The sequence below is a fragment of the Meleagris gallopavo genome, chromosome 11, assembly GCF_905368555.1.
Source record: "Meleagris gallopavo chromosome 11, MGAL_WU_HG_1.1, whole genome shotgun sequence".
Classification (NCBI taxonomy): domain Eukaryota; kingdom Metazoa; phylum Chordata; class Aves; order Galliformes; family Phasianidae; genus Meleagris; species Meleagris gallopavo.
Genome location: NC_139414.1, coordinates 6,703,703 through 6,728,255, shown reverse-complemented (window position 1 = coordinate 6,728,255; position 24,553 = coordinate 6,703,703). Strand labels below are relative to the sequence as shown.

At 34.4% G+C, this 24,553-nt stretch overlaps 1 long non-coding RNA gene across 1 annotated transcript in view; it reads left to right on the top strand.

Moving 5' to 3' along the window:
* The window catches only part of LOC146543616 (uncharacterized), a 62,041-nt gene extending 37,780 nt beyond the window's left edge, over positions 1-24,261 (top strand). The window contains exon 6 of the long non-coding RNA XR_014885532.1: positions 21,668-24,261. This is a non-coding gene — a long non-coding RNA (uncharacterized LOC146543616). The remainder of the gene's footprint in view (positions 1-21,667) is intronic.
* Positions 24,262-24,553: the final 292 nt, after the last annotated feature.

Genomic DNA, 24,553 nt, shown 5'->3' with positions numbered 1-24,553 from the left:
ATAACCACAGAGGCCACTCCAGTTTCCACACCCTACATTTCATTTGCTCATGACCACCTTTGGAAAGTGTACTTTTTTTTTTTCCCAAGTCCTGTGAAAAACTGTTCTACTAGAAATCTCTTGAAGTTAACATAGAAGAAACATTTTATGAAAAGAAGGAAATAATTTAGCCAATAGGCATTTAAATGTGTAGCTGAAGGGAACAAATATGGTACATGATATGAACCTAAGTGATTTAAGCATTATGTCATGGACACTGGAATGGCAAATGGTATGCTACATCAATTCTTACGCATTTATCGGATGGATAGAAAATTAAAAAGGACACAACCTTTAACCTTTTTTAACCACAAGTTAAAGCACCTAAAACTCATTTTAAGTTGTTCCATTGAGGAAGAAAAGAAGAACATCATATTTATTACTACCGAAATATGTCAAAGTTGCAGATACAAGCACTGCAAGCAGCAAAGTGCAACCTAGTTAAAGCTCACCCACATTTGAGGAGAAACTACTTGTAAGGCAGAAAAAGTAGATTAATCATCTCACTCATTCAGTACTTAACCTTGTGTCTTAGATTGTCAAAGTATGATGACTTCACATTGCTGTTCCTGTTCATTGTAAACCATTTGAAAATCACCAGTTCATTTTCTACAGGTGGCTAAATTAATTGTCTGATGCTGACACTCCCACAGTAGATAGTCTAAAAGATGATGGAATGCTGAGCCTGAATTTTCCATTTCTAAAACAGAATGAGATAGCATTTAATCTCTATGCCATGCAGTTTTCTCAGTTATGCTTTTATAAGGATGGGCATCTGTGGAAATGACCAGAGTTTTGCAAGATAGAACTGGAATTAAGACAGTCACAGTTTTATTGTAGAATTCTCAGCCAAACTGCAGAATGCAAACTAAATGGTTTTCTGATGATAAAATACTACATATATATATGATTCCACAGACATGAATATTTATGAAGTAGTCTTTATAGAATCTGGTAACTGGTTTATTTGAAGGAGAAAATAATTATCTAATTAAAACAAATTTAATTTGTTTAAATGGAAAAAGTTCATTTTTAAGTCATAGCAGGTTGTAACACAAATGTATTGACTACAGACTTTCAGCTTATACTATCAGTTTATCCAGGAGAATGTTACCATTCTCAAACCCATTTACTGATAAATACATAAGTGAGAAAAAAATTCTCTCAAGTCTGAAAAGCAACCTGCTGCCCCATATTTACAGTTTTGTAAGTCTTAAACTGCTTGTCTGTCTTCAGTTCCTTTGCAAGCAAAAGATTAAATAATGAAAGATATTGGTACAACAAAAAAAGTGGAAATTAATGTTTTGAAGTGGTTTATATATATACACTCAGATGAAGCAGACTGTAATTAATGTATATTAAAAATTTATTACAGAAACAAAACATGATAAGTTTGCATATTTAATTGTTAATGAAAGTTCTGAGTATAATCCTAAATCTGATTGCTGGAATTTGTTTTTAATTATTTATACTGTCCTTGGAAGTTTCAGCATTACAGATTTCAGAGGAACACAAAAATTACTTTCATTTCAAGGTAATTTTGTAGCTTTTAAAAAATACCACTGGAATCAAATCAGTTATTCCACAGTCATCCCTCATAAAAATACGTATGCATACATTGATACACATCTCCTGTGTTAGTATCTAAAAACTCCTTTGTTAGTATCTAAAAAAAATGCTATGATATTATGCAGGGTTTGATAACTTGGAAGAACTGGGGTTTTCAGTTTTATTGGGGAAGCAATATGTTTATTAGGACAGTAAGTAGATGCACAGTAAGACGAAAAACTACCTTCCAGAAGAGAATATCTAAAATTTTCATGTAAAATAAGACAGAACTAATTAGTCTCACACTAATAATGGAATGTTTACGGGAATCCTGTCCACATGCCCATTCACACTGCTGAAACAGAAAACGTGAGTTCTTCTTCTCCCTACTACAATTACTATTTTATTTTTGTTACTTCTTCCTGGTTATGTTACATGTACAGGCATGGTAAATTAGTAAGAGGGTTTTCTTTGTTGTTGGTTTTTGTTTGTTTTAGTTGAATGTTCCTCATTAATAAGGCAGTACTTCCAGAAAAGTACAGGACTGTGTGTGGGTTAAATATCTCTGAGCCTCAAGATTAAAATGCTTTAGTATATGTAGATAAAAGAATATTTCTTTCTTCTGACATATGGCGTGCCAAGTGACAAATATCATGCTGCATATATACACACAGGTGTATATATATCAGTGTCAACTCACTACATTAGCATAGATTCTTCAAAGGCAGCAGAAGACACAGGGGCACATGAGCAACTCAACTACTTCAGCCAGCCTGTTCTGATGAATACAACTCAACAAGCTCTGCACAGAATTTCCACTGAATTCTCTCAGCACACAGTTTCCAGACGTGTATTTTTGTATTTACTTTGTGATTACTGAGATTCCCATTTAATGTTCCTGTGCCCCATGTGACTGCTCCTGAACAGAATGTCAGATATACATGTGAGCAGTCACTCAAGCCTGATCCATTACCTAATTTCCCAACCAAAACTATATTATTATCCAGCAGTTGCAGTCTCCTTTGCAGTCTGCTTTGGTTCATTACAACTACCTTAATGTGACAAAAACCAGAACTACTTCTCAGTTTTGAGGTTGATGCATACAGCTCTGTAGGAGCTTCTGCTAAACAGCCTGGGGAGCTGAGCTATGCACACACTGCTGTCATCTCACAGGCAGGAACTACAGCACACAGCCCTGACAGAGGCTAAACAGGGGCTCATGATGCAACAGACCACTACGCTCTTTTCTTCCTCGACATTTAAGTGCAGATACTGCCTGTAAAACTCTGATCTCTACCAACAAGATCTGCAGAGTCTCTCAAGTTTTTCTTGATTGATTTCCTAGTCTGCAAGAAGTTCCTGGGGCCATAAATCAACATGCTTTACATTTTGATACGTTTGCTTCAGAAAATCATGCTCTTTATAGAAACAGTACAACTAAGTATCTTTGATTACAAACAGTGATTGTAGTCACACCACAATGTGCCCAACACTGAAACATGTTTGAAAATTCCTGTTAAGGGTGGATGATGTCTCTGTAAAATTTAGGAAACTTGATTCTGCCTTCCTAAATTGACACAATATGAGTTATTCTTGAATTTAATGGCCATCTCCTATTTTTTCTTATGCTAACCAAGTCAGTTCACAGGATTGACTCAATGTTCAACAGATAATGTGAACAAAAATTCATGTTCATTCTCCCTCTCACACTCTCACTCCTAAATGGTCTGATATTTCATTTATTAGAGAAATGTGATATAGGTTGTCTACGAGTTTTCTTGCATCAATCTTACGTATTGTAAAGTCTACTGGAATAATGTAATAAAAGATGCATCTATCTAACTGTAAGCATCAGAGTACTATATTTTATCCATATTAAGCAGAATGTAGCTCTCTGACAAGCAAATAAAGATTGCACCCACTTTTCGCTACCCATTACAACAATGTTTATCATAGAACAGCTTGAGTCGAAGGAAAGTCAAGGGCTCAAGGTCCACCTGCTCTGCCGCAGGCAGGGTTGCCAACCTCTAGATCAAGCACTAGATCAGGTTGCCCAAGGTCCCATTTCCATAGGAAACAGAATAGTTTTTAATGAAAAGATGCTTTAAACTACTAAGAGAATATACAGAATTGCTCCCTGGACAATGTAAGTGTGACAATCTATTCCTTTTAAAAGGACTTTATTATTTGCTCTTTGGTGTGAAGTATTCTCAGTCTGCACTGCTTCCTCAAGGCTATTTCCTATTTACAGTGACAGGAGGTGGGTTGAAGAGAATGGTAGGCATTCTGAAGCTTGTTTCTTTTTTCCAGTCTTACTTAAACATATACTATCTACCCAGAGGAGAGATTCCAGAGCTAGACCAATATTAAAATACCAAAACATTGCTAATTGTAGCTGAGGAGTTGTAAACCCTGATCATAAATTATTAAGTGAATTAGAGAGACACATTTTGAGGACTAACTGCTGGTTCAGACTAATGGGAGGAAACTGCAAGCACATTCACAATACTTAACAAGTCTGTATTGATTTTTACTCACAAACATTTTTGTCTGTATTGTCTTTAATGCATTTCAAGTCTAATCCAAGTCCTTCTGAAGTTAATGGAAATATCTCCACTGACTATACTATGCTTTGCATTAAGCCATTCATATAGCTCACTAATTTACTATATCTGACCCTAAAGACTTCATACTCTCAGTCTTTTCCTTTTAAAGAACTTGACAAAATACAAGGGGATATAAATCAGTGAGATTTGTCCTCTAAACTTTAGTTTTCTTATTTTTTTTTTACACAGGGATTTGCCATATAAGTGCTTGTGACTATGTTTAAAACAAATGCAAAATTTAAGAAAAACATTCTCTTTTTTTCTCTAAAATTATTCCTGCTAAACCAATAGAGGTTGGTTAAGGAAAAGCATGATTTTTATTGTTCTTCAGTAGAACTTAGTCAAAAGCTAGGACTATATTTCCTAGACTAAATTTTAGGGTATTTCACATTACTGCAAATTTACTGACTTAAGCAGAGATGTACAAGTTTTAACCTCCTATAAACATGAGCCTTTATATTTAAAATGCCTGCTGGTCTGATATAGTAGACAGGCATCCATCCTTAAATAGGAATGAAAAATGGAGTTACAAAACGTATTTCAGATTTTGTTAGTGTCTTAGGAGGCTCTCTCTCTCTCTTTTTTTTTTAACTGTCCTATAAAGTCTTATAAACTGGGAGAGGCAGACTTCTTATTCTTCTAGTTATTTCTCACTGAAGCATGGTTAGTAACAGTCTCAATCATCTTACTCTTCTTACTTCTTCATTCTTAATCTTTAAAGTTTCAAAAGTCTTCATTTTCAATTCAAATATATATATTTTACATTGAGGAATCCACGGGATTAATAAACAAGAATAGAAACTAAATTTTAAGAATTATTCTATAAAATTCAAAAACTTTGCAAATTTTTCTTGCAATGAAAATGGGTAAAATAAACAAAATTCCTACGAGGGAATGATCTGCTGCTAATGTTCACGTCTTTTGAACACATGTCCATGAAGAATAGTTATTTATCATCCGATGAGAATAAACAGATTATTGTTCACTTTAGGTGAACAGATATTATTTACATTTCTGACTTTAGCCGGGATGAAACCTAAGCTTGTTCTGGTAGCATGATATTCTGAGGCTGAGTAACCAAAAAAGACAAAGTAGAAGAACCAGACATCAGAATAAAATTAAGTTGCATGGAAAACTAAGATATCTCTGGAAAAAGAAGAATAAACTATGACGTGACATTGAACAGCCTATAGACTGGGATCAAAAGGGCCACCAGATAAGCATTGTCCTGAAAGGCCAAAAAAAAAAAAAAAGTTTCTGGTGCAGAAAGCTGATGGATGAAGCACTGCAATGGAGTGGAAATTTTAAGGTGAATGAGAACAAAAAGGAGATGCAACTAAGAAAGCTGAATACAATAAAAGAACAAGATAAAGAGATAAAGATCAAAGAAAAGGACAAGGAGAAATTATATCCTGAGGGACTCAGATCAAAGAAGGAGGAATTAGAAGGATGACATAAAAAGAGGAAATGGATTAGCCACTGCTGATTTGGAAACATAGCAATATCTAGATGTAAAGAAATTTCAATAAGAAATGGCAAGAATTATGTTGCTTGTATGCTAATATTACAACATGGAGTGGAACAGTAGGCTGAGGAAAGTCAGTGAATGAAAGACACTTTAGCTAGGTTGTCTGTGTGGGAAAGAATTTAAGGACTGAAAAGTTAAACATTAAAAATGATAGGAAAAAAACAGATGAGATGAGAAAATTTACTTCTGTAAAAATTCTTGAGAAAGATTACGTTAGTATATGAAGAGTAGGTCTGTAAAATATGTCATATCTAAAGGAGAGAAATCAAAAATGTAATAAACAATAAACACAATACAATTGAGCAGATGTAGGAAAAGTTATATGGAATATAAATATGAACAGAATAAAACATTAATGAATTTGGATAAAACTGGAAATTGCAAAAAGTAATGTAGTTTGGGCCTAGAACCACTATTGGACTGACAGAAAAAAAATAATAAAATAATCCCTTGGGTTACACAGGAAGCATTCAAGTTTCTGTTTAGCCCAGACTATATATTTCACTAATATTCTAGAAAGCATGATTCAGCAAGAACCTGTACTAATGTCAATCATTCTTTATGTTTTTGAACCAGGAATGAATTAAAAGCAATCAAAAGGATAAAAAAAACCCCTCTGAGTTTAACGGACAAAAGTTCACATTGAACATGCCTATGTCATTAATTGATTTCCCCAGTAGTCTTTAAGTTCAAACTGGGTGGCATGTTATAAGTTTAGGGCTAGTCTTCTGCTGGAGGTCAGGTTTTTAATTTCATATTGTAGCTCAATTCAATATTCAGTTTGTCTCCTTTGCTGTGTAAATTTCTGCTAAGATCACTATATGTTGTTACTGTTAAAAAAAAAAAATGTTGCTTGTGATATATAATGCACAGAATTCCTCTGTAAATGTCTCTTTTGCTAGAGGTGTTGAAAATGTGGCCCAGTTTGTCAAAAACACAGCTGCTTTCCTTGGGGTTCCAGAATGCTCATAACAAGTAGATTTTTTTATGAATTTGTGAGAACACCCTGAGGAAAACAGCTGCGTTATTACAGAACTCATGAAATCTCAGACGAGTCTGAACTGTTGTATTTTTAAATGACTCCTACTTTAAAGTCTTCCTATTTTCAAGAAATATAGCTTGATTTGATTTTAAAAATACATATTTTAGGGGAATATACAATGGTGATTATTTTTAGTTGACTGGCACTGAAAAACCTTGGTTGTTGCTATCACTTTTCAAATGGAGACAATACATACCAACATACTGAAAAAAACAGAGGTGGCAGGATTTTCTATTAAGCACTCAACAGCTGAACTGGGAATTAGGTGATCCAAGAAACTGTATAGAAAGGTAGATTCACTAATCTGTATGTACACAGCTCTGTCAACAAATCCAAGCTTACTTCATGGCTGAAGTCCTACTCCTTACTGAATGTTTGCTATGAGGATTCTCAAAGCCAGCATTTATAAAGCACTGGTAGGTTCTTGAGTGGAAAAAGTGCTCTGGAAATGCAAAGTAGCCTTTGCAGCAAGGAATTATTTCAACTAAATATTGAACTGAATGGTAGTTGGCTTTCACAGATAGACTATTACTTGACAGTTTATGGCTCTGTCTATAAATCCAGAAAATCTCTATGGGCACAAGACAAAGGATGATGAAATATGGTGCAATCACTTCTTCCTAAATATGTCCTAAAATATATCTATAGGCTAGGAACAAGATAAAAAGTAGACAAGATATAAATAATGTTATTTTATTTATATACAACCTATTTAATTAATTTACAGCCAGCAGAATTAAATGGCCGTAGGTGTCTCTGCCATGGCAGACATTAAACTTACTCAAGAACAATGATCCTGGGTTTGATCATTAAAATTGAGTCAACCATAAATCAACTTGCACTGTTACAAAGTCTGGCATCATACGGTACTGTTGTGCAGAGGTGTTAATTTAATCAGTCTGATACTGAAACTTGGCTCCAAGCAGCATGTATTTGGCAGACACATTTTATAGCTAATGCAGGTGAAAGTTCTGTAAGCTAAATTGCTACTACAAGCTACTGTATTTCACAACCCATTTTCTTTAGCTTATTTCTTTCCATCCAGCCACCCATGATTTTGTAAATATAACTATGCAAACTGTTTTCAGTTCCTTACGCCTTTGCACTGAGAAAAAAATCTAGACTTCAAAATACCTAGAAAAGTTTTAAACAGAAAAATTCATCACAGGAAACATGCTGGGGAAGTTCCTAGACAACACTGGATGTTTCCTAGAGAGGAAATTCTAGAAAGAAACTAGATTTCAGAGAAGAGTTCAGGGGATGGAGATGCTGGGAAAACACAGATAAAAGAGCATGGGATGCAGTGGGACCCCATGACCCTGCAACAGGGTTTGAGTCCCTCTCTTCAACATCCAGATATCCCCAAGAGACAGGCGGAGAATCTCCCTCAGCCCTGCACAGGAGCTATAGAGAGTGTGATTACAACATGACTACAGGCACTAGGGTAGTCTCCCTGACTTGTCCTGAGCCATGCCACTGCTGCCACAGAACAGGGAAGCAATTTGTAAAATTGATAATAGCTGCGATTTAAGTGCTTTGGTATTAAAGTACATTTAGCCTCCACACTGTCATTGGCTCTTGAAACACAATGGCTATAGAAATCTCATTTACATTCTGTAAGTGATAATCTATCATTTCACCTGAAAACATGGGTCAGGCATAGCACAGAGCACATACACAATGAGAACGAGTTGGAGTCCGAAGGCAAATGCAATTTAAAAAGTAAAGACAGACAGTGGAAATACTAACCCATACTTTTGAAGGAATGCACTCCATGTTATGTAGCAGGACAACAGCAGATTACAGACCAGGGACAGTCAGCTAACAAACTCAAGCCAAGAAAAAAATGTGGACTAAATTTAACTTTAACCTCATTTATTATCTCAGTTTTGAACTGCCATCAATGTTGCAACACCACCAGTTCTCTGGCAGTACTACTGTAGAACCAGCTTCTAAGAGGGTTTGTTGAGTTATTTCCTTTTACACCAGTCCTACTGCACAGCATAAAGAAGAGAACATGTGAATTTTTTAGCCTAGGTCTCCTGAGTCCAAGCTCACTACAGCTTTTAAAATTTCACTGCTTCTGTTCAGTGGCTACATATAGATTAGAAAAGGTTTAAGACTCAATTACATGGAATTACCTCCAGAGACGTTAATCATGTCAAGATTTTTTTTTTTTTTTTTTTTTTTGACAGAGCTTTTGTAAGGATAAATGATCTCAGGTAGTTGCATTTAACCAGAATTCTAATCAAGCAAACATTTTAAATAAATATTGTCTATTTTAGTGCCTCATTTGCTTAAAGACAGAATTCAGTAAAAGCTGAATACTGTCAAGTTGTATATCACAAGGTAAACAGCACTACTTATGACAAAAAAACTATGCAGGAGAGGGTTGAAAGATGACTCTCCTAGCTCTCTCGTGCCATAGCAGTGAACTAATAAACCAGTGGCTGAATGTCAGAAAGGAGAAGAAAACAGTGACGGGAGAGAAATTACTTTAGTATGTTGTGGAAACTTCTGTAACATTCAGTAAAGAAAATAGGGTTCCTTTTGAAAGTAGTAGTCAACTTTTCAGGAATATAGGTAATTTGGGGCATTTTAAAAGTCAAGAACAGATACATTTCAAAATAGTCTTTCTCTGTCCTATTTAAGGATTGCTCAGCTAATTTAATTTCTAATAAGCACACTGTTATTGTTGTCTGCACTATACTGCCTAGTGAGACAGCCTACAATAATCCTGAATTATGACCCCCAGATATTCTCTTGAAAGGTGTTGTGAGAACAGCAATATTTTATTAGTTTTAGAGGCCAAATGATTTATTGAAAGTTGCACAGTGCCTTGCTTGGGTCTAGAACAGCAGTTATTAATCTGGAAAAAGTTGGTCTGAGAGAGCCAAAATCAGAATCCGATTAAAATTCATCATTTGCCTTTAGAAACAAACAAACAAAAAATTAATGTAAGCTGTAGACTGGGATTGATATTTCTGGTAGGTGATTTTGTGTTTTCCACACACAATACAGTTATTCATTTTTAAGCTTTCTATGTTTTGTCACATTTCAAAATAAAGAATAAAGCCTAAAACTTTGGAGGAAGCCACTAAATAGGTCAACTTCTGGATTTTATACATGACTGCACTCTCACCATTGCAACAAGTTCTGCTTTTACGTATCTTCCAAGGTTTTAGCATTAGTACTGCAATTTAGGATTAGAAATTACTGGCATTCCAGGATTCTCCAGATATTGATTAAAGCCCTGGCTGTATTTTCCATCCTTATTACAGATCCGTGATTCTTAACCGTTCACATTTATGATCAAAATCCAAAAGGAAGGTAACTGGGGATCAGCAAGCATCTACAAAAAATTTACAACTATATAGCACTGAGAGCCATGTCATAAATCCTCAGTGCTTTTAAATATTCTCACTCTGTTAAGGGTGTGGAATTCAATTTTAAGTTCTCACACTTAATTTCACATAAATATGTTTCGTGTATAAGTAATATTTGTGCATCTGTATATGCCTTTGAATTTGATCACCTATTTCTGTATTTGCAATAACAGTGAAAATTCTCCCTATATTGAAAAATTGCAAGACGTTTTGCAAAGACTCAGTAAGATTTCACTTGTTGATAGGCATATTCAGAAAGCTGAACAGATACTGAAACATGCAAATAAATTAAAATACAGACATTTCACAAAACATTTTTTGGTAGAAAAAATGATGAACTGATTGATCTGTATTTCATGTGTGCAAACTTATTACTAGACTTTTGAAAACCTTGAAATTTCATTTTTCAGGCACATATCAGTTTAACTGTCTCTAGTGTGGAGAACTGTTTCCTTTTAACTTTGGCAAGCCAGACATTAATGGTTTAATTATACAGTCTGATTAATTTTTCAATTTTATGATTGTAACATAGATATATATTTTCATTCTTCTAACATTTTTATTTTTTACTCATTATTTATTGAATACTTCTAAATATATATTCAAATCAGTTGCACTCTTATTCCTCACTATTGTTGTAACAATTGTAGTGGCAATTTCACTTTGTATTTTTTGTATTTACTGTGTTTCATTAAACAGCCAATTAGGTGACCTAATTTCCAGTTTTGGCAAATTATATATTAAATACGTAAAGCTGTTTATTTAGCATAATATCTATATAAAGATATATATGTATATACACAGAGTATATGTAAATACATATATATATGTGTATAGATATACACACAGTGAAGGCCTTCCACTTTCCATGACATACACAGCTATAGGGATTTCATAATATGAAATGTAATATACAAATGTAGAGTTTTACAGTAGTAGACTTTATCAGTTACTCAGTCCACTTCTTGTGAACAGTAAGAATGTCAGCTATCAGACTGGAATAAAACACAGACACAAGACTGAAAGTCAAGGCATTCAGGATGTGAAATCTGTGGAGTCTTCAATCCAGAATCAAAGCACTCAGTGAATGGCCAGCTGGTCTGGGCAGTTTGCCCACTGTAAACATCTGGAAGGTAACCAAGTGGCCTGCCTGCCTGCCTGGTTTCCATCATAAACATTAATAGATTCAACATATTCCAGTAGGAAATTTGCCCTTTGACTTTTCTATATGTAGGAATCAAATGGAAGGATTTGGTATATGCTCTATTACTCATTCTCTGCATAGTATCACCACAACACTGAATACCTACAGCTTTTTTTTTTTGTTCTTAGATTCTTTCCATGCACCTAACTCAGCAATTACTGAGTCTGGTAAAGTTGAAATAGAAATTGAAAACAGGTTATTCATAAAGAAACAGGAGGGTAAGAATATTCTTATTTTTCTGCTATCATAACAGATTTTTCTGCCTAACAGAAAAAGTCAAAAAAGGAAAGGGGAAAAAAAAAAAAAAAAAAAAGCCAAATAAACTCCACCCTCCTAAATAACAAGATTGTAAATTTATGTTCATATAAAGCTTTATCTCCATGATGCATCAAATCAAAAACTAAGCTGCCCTTTAGAGAAATTCACAAATAACTGACAAAGGTAATAACAAAATAATTATGTTTTATGTGCTATCATTCAAATTGCCATAAAGCTTCTGAATTAAGAGCTAATTAATATGAATGAGGGCTGCACTGTTGCTATAGGGATAGAAATGGCAGAAATCTATTAAATAAAAACCAGCATCGCTTACACCTCTTGATGACATTCTAGCAGTCTGTCTAGCTCAGCTACAGACAAGGCAAGACTGCAGAATTAATTTATACAAAGAAATTAATCTTTGGAACTAGGGTCATATTTAATTTGTATGTAGTTAGAGGATTGTATAGGGACTTCAGTGGGATTCCCAAGCACATGTAACTGATTTAGGAGTAGAGGCCCTTCTGGCTTTCAAACACAAGTCAGGCTCTAAGTCACCTAGACCTTTATTTTTTTTGTACAGACCTCCAATCATATATCAGGCACAAGAAAAGATGAAGAGGAAAAAAAACCTGCACAAGGAAAAAAAAATCATCTGGAACCTACTACCTGGTCTTTTTTAAAATCTACATATTTCTGTTGTATTTCTCTGTTTAGTTACAGATTACTATTCTCATTTTCAAACACAAGAACTAATTGCCAGACCTGCAGAGTGATAATTGCAGGCAAACATAGAAGCCAGTATCAAGAGAACTGCTGGTTTCAAGCAGTTTTCATACTCCCTAAAGGCTCATATTCATAAGCCTTGGTTGGGATGGAGAAATGGGCTTGTTATTTTTGTGGAATCTATCTTGTGCTTAATTTACACAGATTCCACTTATTTAAACTGTTTTTATTCTTGATAGACATAATATCATATTCTATTGAGTGTGCTGTTGATTTTAAAAATAAGGTACCTATTAACAGTGAATCAAATGCACTAAAATTGATTAAAATTTTACTTACATGTTATATTTTCAGAAAATAAATTAGAACTAATTACTGTTCAAAAGTGCTTATGAAGCATGATATAATAGTGTTACAAATAATGATAAAAATAGAGAAGACAAATGAAATACTTCAAAGCTACACCTCACTCTTGTTTACTTCAGTTCATTCTCATACCTCTGCCTGACTGCTGTTCACAAAAACTTCCAACTACAAACAACAGCAGGAGGAGGCTGGGTCAGTTATTCCCTTCTAACAGTTTTCAGAGGTTAGTTAGAAAGGAGTGTTTTCTCCTTTTGCTCACGTAAGCCTGTAATCTCACCTGTGATACAAAAGCAGGAAGTTGCCTGAAATAAAATTGCCAATTTTATTTTAATCAGAAGAGTGGTAGTGACAACAGGAATTAATGTACTTCAGCCAAAGAAGCTCATATGAACACTCAATCTATGCAGTAATCAGAAGTAGAGTGCAAATTCACATGAAACCAGTAATTCTTTCATTTCCTCACTAAGTATTTTTAGTTCTTAAGAATTCACTGCATTTAGATTTCCTGCATATTGTTATTTTCCTTTTGTTCAGTATAAGTACTTGGTATACCAGTACAGTCATTTGCAGACATTGTCAAGAGTATGGAATTTTCCTTAGCTTTACACAAACACATCATTATAAACAATGATTCTGTGGTATCGGAGAGGTCAGGGAGAGCCTTCCATAGCTCCTCATCAAAGCTGTCACCTGATATTTGCAGAAAAACTCTTTAAGATGATGCAGTTAGAGAAACACAAAGTCCACCAACCAAGAAAATGAAATCTTGACAAGTATCTAGTCAGTATGCTCTTAATAAAAGATAGCGATGAAGTAACAAGCTAATCTGTGCATTGCAGTTTGCTTGATTTAGGAGACAGGAAGTTTCAGGAAACTCTTAAAAAGAACAAGGAGATGAATGGGATAGAAGCCCAAAACTGAAATGCTTCAAGCTTTGTATTTGAAGAATGAGAGGATCCAAAGGAAATCCAGTCTGCTTCCAAGTGTGTCTCTGTTAAGACTCGAGGGGAAGCCTGATGCTGCCCAAAACAATATTTCATTGTAATTCTTTTCAGGCTATCATAATTTATGGGAAGGACTATAAGGCAAGTTCAGGGTCAGTAATCAGAAGAATACATGAGTTACTGTCCCAGCTTGTACCCTTGCTGGCCTTAATTTAACATGGCTCAGTCACATTCTCTCAAGCACTTAACTTTTAACCATCCACCTTAAAAGATACAGCAATTAGTGATTAAAAAAAAAAACACAAAAAAAACAGGAGAGAAAGGCTACATTCCTGAAACATCTGGAGGAGAGGCCTCCACTCAAGGATATTTGCAGACAGTGGGATGCCTCAAATAAGACGGAAAAAAATGTGGCTTTGATTTATGTAAAAATAAGCTTTCTAACAAAACAAATTTTATGACAAAGTCTTTCATATAAGGAATCATAACATTTCTTCTAACATTAAAGTTTGTTTGCCAAGCCTCACATATTAAGAGTAGTTATAATCTTTCATATGTATTTTCAGTAACTTATGAAGCAGAGATATCTAAGAACAGGAAGACGCTTAAGTAGTTCATTAAATTTCATTCTCTTCACATGTAGAATATATTTTTCACTTGTCTAAACCAGATTTAGAATGTAGGACTTCCACACTTTGTGTGTGTGCGTGTGTATGTGTGAAATATTGAACAATTTTCTACTTACTACAGCTATATCTTGCTTTTTTTTTTTTTTTTTTAATAGTATACTCATAGTTTTCCATTATTAGTTTCAGTTTGGTTTTCTCCTCCTGCATTACTTTTATTTCCTCTTTCTTGGTGGTACTCTAAATTCTTTCCAATTTTTATTAGCTTTTTGGTAGGAAAGTGCCCAAAGTCTGTGAAACAGTTCAGGTAAGGTAGCATGCAAAAGAAGATACCCACTGTTGTTCATGAATTCCTGATAAATTCATTGTTTATCTGCAACTTTCTGCTCCATTTGAAATATACTTCTTTGTTGTTGTTAATAATGTTGGCATGAGCATGCAATAATCAACAAGATTATGGCATTACAAGCTTCAGTATTGCTTAGTTTTGTCTTTCCAGGTGCTCCATTAGTTGACATGACTTAAAACTAAACGATGAATGATTCTACTTGATTTATTTTCTGGATAACAAACTAACCTGGCTCAGAAATCTATTTTGATTAGCAATATAGTTCTCCTCACTTTATTACAAGAGCAAGAGCAAGAATCTGCATAATGTAGCCTTGGCTATGTTCATTAATAAAGAAAATTTTGTCTGTATTGATGCAGAAATTGAGAAAGAAAGCTTAAGCTAATTGGCTTTGTTCTTTGGGTCAGCTATCATCTGGAAGAGAAATTCTAAAAGCATTGTTTCTAGATTTTTTTTTTCCATTGGTTTTAAAATGGGAATATTAAATATTTAATTCTACTTTTCAAATAACAGAATTACTTGGACTGGACAAGATTAAACTGACTTCATTTACAATCTTCATTTTCTGCAGATAAAAGTCACAGCATTTTTATAACAATTTCTTATTTGAATAATCTGAATATTTTCTAGGCTTTGTCCACATAAAGCTTGGATTTAAAAATGGAAAAATTTGTTCTTATGTATACTATGCTGAATCTCCATAACAGTTTTTCAGAGCACTAGAAATGTGGGGTTTTATTGTAGCTGTCTTTTGGGGTTGCAAATCGTTAACATCTGCCTTTTTTTTTTTAACAATAGTCTGCTCTCTAGATATTCTGTTAATGACTGTAATTTTCTAGTCAGCTGCTATCTGTCAAGGTAGTTTAAAGGTCACTTTTTGCTATGTAATAGAGAACCTAATGTAGAAAGTGGACACAAGTTCTTTATAGTAAACAGAGCTTATACTTGGATTTGCTTTGTGCTTGAAAACAGGGAGTTTAGCAGCCCTAGGCCACATTGATCTTTCAGTTTTTACTCTACTTTGTTGCTTGATCTTTGGTCATGCTCTTTTCTATACAATTTTTTTTCTAACAGCAGCTTGCTACTTTTTTTAAATCCCTACTTCATTCATAGAACATTTCTTACTCAACTGCATAACTAGTAGCACGAGTAAAACCTAGATACTATACATTTCTCACTCAACTCTCCCATAGTGAACTTGTTTTCTTGAGATTTTAATTAAATTCAAAATGTCAGTGGATGCATGAAACCTTTTCATTATTACTTACAAATGTTATCCCATAAAGAACATTAAAGAGCTTGCCTATTTATAGCTTTGTTTATATGTGCTGAATTAAGCTTTTCAGCAGTGACTAAATGCATGTTTGACCATTTGCCTTGGAAATACCATTCCCCCTACCCTAGGTATTTGTTAGTATGACTTACATCAGAAAGACTGTGTTCCCCCAATGGCTAAAATCAAACAAAGATAATGAGAAAATATCTAACTTCTTTTAGTGAAAAGGCAGCCATACATATATGAGGGAACTGATTCACATATGAGGCATATACATATATATATTTTAATGTTTACATAGAATTTCCTGTACTTCAATACATCATTTGCAAAATCATTTACAGTTACACATTAAGGGAAAGCATAGTCATTAATAAACCAGGCTGTAGAATACAGAAGTTGAGAGCTGAATGAAATTTATTGGGCAAAACTTAGTCCTCTTAGCTTTATCAGTCAGAGTTTAAATTAATCAGGTGGTCTTTGCTCTTCAGTAAAGCTCATCTGCTCCCACTGTGCAGGGACTGAGCTGTTAGAGGACTTTCATCTTATAGATGAAAGACACGAAAAATAAGCAAGCACAGTATCTTGTGGGGTATTTGTGGTTTTTTTTTTTTTGTTGTTGTTGTTGTTGTTGTTTTTGTTTTTAATGTAAGGTCTCAACTGGCACTACCACTTCCCTAAGGGGGCTTATAGCTCTGAGCTCTGTCTGAAAAAGCTGAGGCCTTCTAACTTGTCTTCACCACTTTGACTTGTCATCTGTGTCACTTCTGCTAATTTAGGTGATGAAGTTTACCAGTTGGTTTGTCTAGACCCCCTTTTAAGAGACAAAGGAGGTACCTACCTGTATAAATCTGTATTTACAGCAGGAAGGTAAGTATATTGGAAAGTTATGTTGATTACATAAATCATGTAAGAACCTTCTTTTTGCTCCTGGTCTTTGACTCAGGTCTGCAGATCCCAGTAAGATAAGTGCATAAATGTAAAATTTTGCATAACTGTAATGTACATTCCGTTTTTAGGGTTAGCTTCAAGCCTCAGATCATTAGGTGCCCTTGTGTATTTAGCAGTGAAGAGCACGGGAACCTAGCAGAGCTTAGTGCAGGGTGCCATAAGCCACCAGTCTAAGAGATACCATGGTGCAAAGGATGTTCGCAAACTGAATAACTGAACAATTAAGAGAGAGATCTTTAACTATTGAGAGAATACCTAAGGACTTCTATGTTTAAAAACTCATTTTAAAAGTGCACATAGAAGCGATGAAGATATGTTTCACAACTCATTAAAATATTCTTCTGTCATGAAAATTTTCTCTGAATGCAAGAGGTTTGTAGAGATGATTTCTGAAGAAAAGCAAGTTATTGCGGGAGACACACTGTAGCCATCTAAGGCAAGATACCACCTGACAGCAGAATCACCATAAGAGAAACCTGAGCTTATATCTGTTTGGAAACTCACTATCATGATAAGGCATCAACCAGATCTTTCACTGTAACTGACAAAAACAGTATGTAGAATTCTTTTCTCAGCTGTTGACTGGAGATGATGAATAGTAATAGATTTTGCATATTGAAACTAATAAATGCAGGCACTGGTGCTCTGGGACTATAATGAATTCCATGAAATTGCTCACTTGTTAGCTGAATGGCATTAATGAATGACCTTCCCAACTCAAATTCAGAAATTCACAGATTAGATAGGTCATCTCTAACTGCCATCACCTATTCATATGTATATTCTACATCACACTTAAAATTGGGGCTGTTGTCTCCACATTAAGAGAAAATCAACAACAACATCATTATTTCCAAGAATTCTTTGTCTTGAGAATGATAAAAATCTTTGCATACTAACAAGCATTTGAATATTAATTGCCATAGCAGTTGTCATCTGCAACACCCACACAGTGGAGATTTGCACACTGAGTTTTGTGCCATGTAGTGTTCCCAGTAAAAATATCAATTTTCAAATGCAGTACTTTACTAGCTATTTAGGAGGAAGACATAACACATTAAAATTTTATTTTGGATATACAATCTCAACTAACCTTTTAGTAAAAGAGAGTTTTTAATTTAGTCTTCATTTTTGTGAGTCATATAATAGCAATAATATATATAATAACAAACATGGCCTGAACTTCACCATATTATTTTGTACCATTGACTAGATAGAAGTATTAAAAAAAAAAAAAAAAAAAGTGTCAAAAATAAGGCAGTAAAAACATCACTTTAAACTATCATTTTTCTGAGTAGCAAAAAGCAGTGCAATATTAACAATTTTGATCAAATCTGAACAGGTCTAGTAGATAAAGACTAAAACATGATGGTATCATTTAAAAAGTCATAGTGCAAAAATAGATTAAAAGCAGATGTTTATAGGTGAAATAACCTTTCATACCAAGAAGCTATTAGGTTACTGAATAAAGCTGAATTTATCATCGCCCTGAACTCTGCAGAAGTTTCCTTGGCATGGCAATTGCCTGTTGTTTATTGATATTTAACCTAAGAATGATGTACACTTTGTAAAGCATTAGCCCAGCTTCTTTAGGCTATGTACTGGAACAACAACTGATGGAAACAACTAGAAACAAATATAGTTCAGACTTGAGAGATTTCAGACCTACATAATGGATTAGATTATACGAAGAATGTAGTGGCCTTCAGCTTCCTGCCTTTAGTCATAAGAAACAGCCTCCTAAATCTGAGAACCTTTAAAGCATGAGCCTTGCTCACCATCTGTACAACAGTACTTGTCCTAAGAAGTATCACAGAAACTGGGTATACGAGATCTACTTTTGAAAACTTGAGCCTAAGTTTTTATTGTTATTCTTCTTCCTTGTGAATTCAACGATTATATATTAAAAACTGCATATTAAAGCCACAATAAAACATCAACAGATTTAATCCCAAGTTTGAGAACGGAATATCTTCATATCATTTTTAAGTGTTCAGTGTACTGTGGCTGGTTAATACGTATAGTGAATTAATCTACTGGAGAGTATTACTGCAGATATCAGAATATCTCACACTTTCACAAAATATTTGGATCACATACTCCTCCTTCTATAAAATGCAGTTAGTGATATTTATATGTATTTCTCTTTCAATGAAGAATGATATATTTAACTCTCACTATGTTGTACATTCAATTTAATTATTATACTACTCAGTTGTATTATGATACTTACCACTGACTACGCAATCTTGTTAGTACGTATCATGCAAGCACAGAATGAAAAGTCACTCCTCACTTGGCTTTTGCAATCAACTGACTGGGTCCTAGAACTGGTCTTACCTTTTTTTCTTGTCCACTGTCTATGTGTGGGTGTTTCCCAATGGTCTTTGTCTTTATTATTTTTCTTATCCTCCCAATAACCACATCATTCATCCTGTAAGTATAAAAACCACATTAGCCTTAGAAGGTGGACCTATAAAGCAGCTAAAAACTTTCTGCTTGCTGTCTGTGCTGTGCAGCTCACGTGTACAGAGAAGAAATACATCAAGTCCCTTTAACTTCCAATTATTCTTGAATCACTGAATTACAGTTAAGTAGGTTAGACATCACTCATGCGCAATCTGAAGATTTACATTAGACTTAAGTAGAGAAAGAGATGGGCAACCAGTACAGCTTGTGAAGTACTGAAACTGAAAAAAAGCTATAGTTTTACTTTTTCCTAAATTCTCAAAACAATTACCCCTATTTTTGACAGAAACTGGGTAAACACATTGAATTAAACATATCCAGTGTATGTTCTGTTTTACTATAAGCAGTCACTTAAGATCTAGTATATATCTTTTAGCCATTTTACACAGAATACAAATGGTCAATATGAAACCTTTTAACAAATACCAATTAGTACTAGGAGGTTTTCCTTTATGTTGGCACCCTTAAACTAGTAACAGAAGACAGCTATTTTCCTGTGCCCACAGTTCTATACTGAGACTTAATTCTGTTCTGCCTAAAGCAGATTTGACAATGACAATTGTCATTTACACATTTATTGCTTAGTTTTGAGTTGAATTACAATTACTTTCTTTCAATGTCAAAGTGACTGTGCTGGATCTAAGTATTGACAGCTGGTGACAAAAACAGAAAAAATGTACAGCAGAATGGGATGTGGAAATTCAGGGTTTTTTGGTGTTTTTTTTTTTTTGCAGCACTTTGCAGTAACAGTGAAAAGGAACAGAAAAAGAGCAAGCAGGCACTCACACTGTGATGCAAATATCCGTGAAAGTTATTAATTTTTCTGGAGTCTTACTTTTATTGGTGTTTATAATTGAAAAGATTATATTGTATACAAACTGCTTATTCAAAGGAAAATACATTCTATTTTCCTTCGGCTAAAGAATTCAGCCACAGAGAGCTTTCCTAACAGAAAATAAATCAGTAACTTGGTCCTTAGAATATGAAGACAGACTTCTCACCTTACCTAAGAATAAGGGCATTCTACTTTTGATAGTGATAAGGACATAAAAGACATAGGTCTTTAGAGTTACTTTTGTGTTATAAAAAGACCAACAGCCTTCATAGAGTGGACAGCTTATATTTGCAATTGCTGTCATATTACTTTAGCTACCTTCTCTTGTTTACAGATAATTATTAAGAATTGCATTCAGTGTCCATTGGACACCAATGTAGGAGACATCACCTGGATTTCTAGTCTGTAATTCAAACAAAGTACAACTTCCTGAGCCAACCGTCATCTTACAGTGTCTCATAGTGGTCAGGAAAGAAATATTGCTGGTAGCCTTGATGTGATCTGTGTTAACAGTCATATATCAATATATCTTCCAGACAGATATTTCTATTCAGTCTTATCCCAGGAACTTCAGCTTCATAGAAACCTGCTCACTGTCCCAGGTCACGTTTTTCTATTAAATAAATTGTTCTTATCCAGATCAAAGCATAATCTAGTTAAAATAGGAGGATTTTTTCATATTTTCCTGTACATCAATTTAGGTGTCAATCATCACACAAACTGCAGTCTTAAGAAAGACCATCTCCCAAATGGGATGCTTAAAAATAAACATTGTTTTTCCAACAGAACCTGCCAGAACCCGGCTGATCTATCAAGCTTAGGAAAATACTGGACATTAGCTGCCTCTTATAGAAATTCTTCTGCAGTCTGTGGTAAAAAAAAGTTGTCTCCCTTAGTTCTATTTATAAGCAAAGGAATCTTTTTATTTATTTTTAATTTCCTAATTCTTCTATATTATTTTCTATCATTCTCAGAGAACTTCCCCTTTCAGCCTCAGTTGGGTTGCAGTTTTCCTTGGAGAGCTGAAATCTTTATGTTCCTTTTGGTGTTCTGACAGCAACTTCCCTGCCCTATCCCACCTCCAAGCACTATTGGTGTTCTCCCCCCACTGCTGCACCTCTTCTTATTACACTCACATTACATAATTTCATCCATTTGTTATGTGCTTTAGAGACAAAATTTTCTAATGGAGGCAAGATCACTACACGAAGCCCAGTATTCTGCTTGTACTGCAACCTGTGGCTAATCTTCAGCGTTACTTTTACTGATTACGGCATGCTGCTGATCCACGCATTGCATCAAATAAAAGTTGGTTTTCTGTTTGCTTTCAGCCTGATTGTTTCTGTGGAAAGGCAAAAAGGTTTCCAGGAACCAGGGATTAAAAAACACATCTAGCATTTTTTCTAAATAAAATGAAATACCACAGCTTTCTAAAAATGTATGAAGAAGCAGAAAACCTAAATGTTACCACACTGGTCTAACAGCCAGACACCTTCTGTTCTTTCTGTGTTCAGGGATATGCTTTCTACTTTGGTACGTCTTCTAGAAAATATCTGCATATACTCCATTTGAAGTAATGGAACAAAAGAAGTATTCTCATGGTTGATTTTCGTGTTACAAAGTCTCAACTGCCAAAGCACTGTAACATCAAACTGCTTGAATTTCCATGCCACCAGTAAATGAAGATTAAGAGTACCTCAGCATCATGTGAACTTACCCACCCTGTTTAACTACAGCACTTTTTTGAGAAAGAAAAGGCAATTTCTTAAAACCCCGGGCACCCTTCAGTCACCCTACCAGCTCTTTATTTTAACTCTTCCATGCTACAATTCATTTTTATAACTGTTTCATTACTGAATCAAAAATGTTATTTACAGTGCAGTCTGAAAGCACAGCACATAAGCTGAGCTAAGTATTGCCATTATTACAGCATGGCAACAAAGCTCATACATACAAGATCAACTAATTTTGTCTTTGCAAAATGGTGTGATTTTTTTTTTTTTCTTTTCATTTTTCATTGCTGAGTACAAAGCAGCCCAAATGTCAAAAAAACAAATGGAAAAATGAAGGAGAACAAAGAAGAACAGAGTCTGGTTTGAGGGTTATAGTCATACTTCAGCAGTTTCTTCTGAAATTATGATCTCAAGAAACCACACACACACACACACACACACACACACACACAAAAAGGATAAAAATAAAATTGAATTAGCACAAATCTTGCAGTTATAGTCATTAAATAAAAATAATTAGTGGAATTTAAATTATCCATCACAAAGCCTGTTTTTCCACCATGAGCTTTTATTATTTTTTCCAAGAAATTCAAGTAAATTTTTATTTTAGCGTCTGCTTAATGTTACCTCTTTAGACCTTTTCTGTCAGCGTTGAACCAAACTACACATGGATTTGACAATGACCACACATGCATTTTCAGAATTTCTTTTCTATGGAAATTATAATTTTTATTTTTACTTTTCAACTCTGGTTTGCAATGCAAACAAATACATGGTGTACTGCTCAAGAAGAGGGAGAGGTGGAGTATTTACAGAGATTGTGAAAGAGCACTAAACTAGAACCGGCAAAGAACTGCTTCTAAGCAGAATGAGAGACACATGAACATTTGAGTCATATACTTCATTCATTCAGCAATGCAGAGTTAACAGAAATGGGACTGCTTTATCTGGGAAATAAAGGAATGTTTTAAAAATATATTTTAAAACATTATCACATTTAAATTTCAAAAAAAGTAATTAAGATTCAAACTGAAATGATAAATGTAGCCATAAATATACTGATACCATTCCAGCAGCAAACTGTAAAAACACAGATTAGCATAAAAAAAGAAACAGACAAAAAAAAAAAGGACTCTATGATGTGTCGAGGTCCAACTATTAGACTTTCATACTTAAAAGTTTAACCCTTGAAGTTTACTGTGCATTTTCCCTCTTTTAGGTCAGCCAGTAGATAACTTCTCAGTCAAATTATGCAGAGGTTGTTTCTTCCTACAGACATGATAATTTTTAAGAGACTGAAATTGTTCTGAGCCAGCCCTTTTGCTTGCAATTCAGTAACAGCAGGCAACGGGCACAGATTGTCCCTGTAAAAGATTTACTGTGGGTCTAGAAAGAGAATAACAATCTGTAGTGTCATAATATGTTTGGCAGATTCTCATTGTTACAGGCTATGCTCGTTCCTAGGAGAGAAATGAAGCAAGTGCAAAGGAGCATGACTATATTTTGCAGTACTAAACAAATGATTCAGATATCAAATCACTGTCAAACACTTCTACTTTTTTTCCTTCCGTGAACATCCCTACACAGCCTTCAAAAATCATGAAATTCTCAAAAATATCAAAATCTATGTAGACCTAAAATTTATTCTTTGGCTCACTTGAAATTTTATATTTTAAACTCAAGAGAAACTGAACGTATGTATAGACTTTCTTTGCTGTTTGTTTTTAAACGAAATGTTAGGAAGCAAATACCAGCATTTATTGAAAATTAAGGATTTTTTCTAAAAAGAATGCCAGTGGGAATTTAACAGAAACAGGAATCCTTTCAGATAAATCTCACTGAAAGTTTAAGACCACATATTTTGAACTTTTAAAAAACATCAAAGGAAGCAGCCAGAACTCTGATTTTGTGCAAATGTTTAGGCAATTAGCACAGCATAGCCCATTGGAGTAAAGCAATAAACAGGAAAATACAATTCCTGATTTCTGCTATAGAATCCATTACTCAGGCAGGTAATTGTGGCTCCCTGCACCTCTGCCACTCATTATCTACCCTGCTGATTGAGACTGAGATCATCTGTACAAGAACTGCCTTTCATCAGATATGTATATAATATCCAGCACAACAAGGTGACAGTATCTAGCAGAATTAGGAGGAGGACTTCTGGTATAAATAAACCTTCAATAATACAGCAAAAATATATAAAGGATAAGAATTTCTCCATCTCTTCATTTATCCAAGAATATGTAAATAAAAATTAAAAATGTTTTCTTACCATACGAGTGCAGATGTATGTATATTGTATTACAGCTCAGAAATTATCCTCTGAGAATGAATTTCATGTACAATAATAATAAAATATCCAATCTTGTGACTGACAATTACTTGTTGTAACTACTTTTTTTTCAAAATAATTTCATATCTATATATGACTGACTATATTCATGACTATATGGTATAATATTTTCCAGTGAAAAATATATCCAGTCATTTCACTCATTACCCAATCAATTGTTAAAATAAATTATTCATGAAGAGAATTAGTATCTTTGACCATTGGAAGAAAGAAGACACTAATGACCTCAAATAATTAGGAGCTCCAATTACAAATATGAAGGAAATAGGGAACTGTGTGACTGTACTTTGACTGCAAAGTCTCACAAGAAT